Below are 882 nucleotides of genomic sequence, written 5' to 3' on the forward strand. Positions count from 1 at the left end.
GTTCACCTTATCATAGATTTTGCTCATATGGCCATTGACTCACAAGTTTCTTCTCACTTTCTGTCTACTGTAAACTTATCTTCCAGACTCTAGCTCTTTGAGCCTGCTAAATTCGTTCATTTCATATCAGTGAGATTATGTAATGTTTGTCCTTCACTGCTTGGGTTCCTTCACTCAACATAAGGTCTTCAAGATTCATTCATGTCATCCAATGTGTTAAAATTGCATTCCCTATTAAAGCTGAGAAATATTCAATTGCATATATGTACAAAAATTTATTTACCCATTCATCTGCTGGTGGACATTTAGGTTGTTTCCAATATTTGGAAATAATAATGCCACTGTGAATATAGGCATGCACATCTGTTCGTGTCTCTGCTTTCAGTTCTTCAGGGTACATACCCAGAAGTAGGATTGCTGCATTGTATGGCAATTCTATAGTTACTTCCTGAGGAATGGCCAAACTGTCTTCCACAATGGTTCCACCATTCTTCCTTACCACCAGTAGTGTATATGTTTTCCTGTCCCTCCACATCCTCTCCAACACTTATAGTCCACTGTTTTATTTTTAATAGTTGCCTGTCTAATGGGTTTTAAATGATATTTCTTTATAGTTTTGATTTGCACTTCCCTAATGGCTACTGATATCGAGCATTAATTCATTTGCTTTTTAGCCATTTGTATTTCTTCTTTGGAGAAGTGTCTATTCAAATCAATTGCCCATTTTTTAAAATAGGTTGTATTTTTACATTCTAAGTGTAGGTTTTCATTATATATGCTGGCTACTAGACCCTTATCAGATATATGGTTACCAAATATTTTCTCCCATTAGTAGGCTGTCTTTTCACTACCTTGACAAACTCCTTTTAGGCACTTTTTTTT

This window comes from Dasypus novemcinctus, chromosome X (genome assembly GCF_030445035.2).
Source record: "Dasypus novemcinctus isolate mDasNov1 chromosome X, mDasNov1.1.hap2, whole genome shotgun sequence".
Taxonomy (NCBI): Eukaryota; Metazoa; Chordata; class Mammalia; order Cingulata; family Dasypodidae; genus Dasypus; species Dasypus novemcinctus.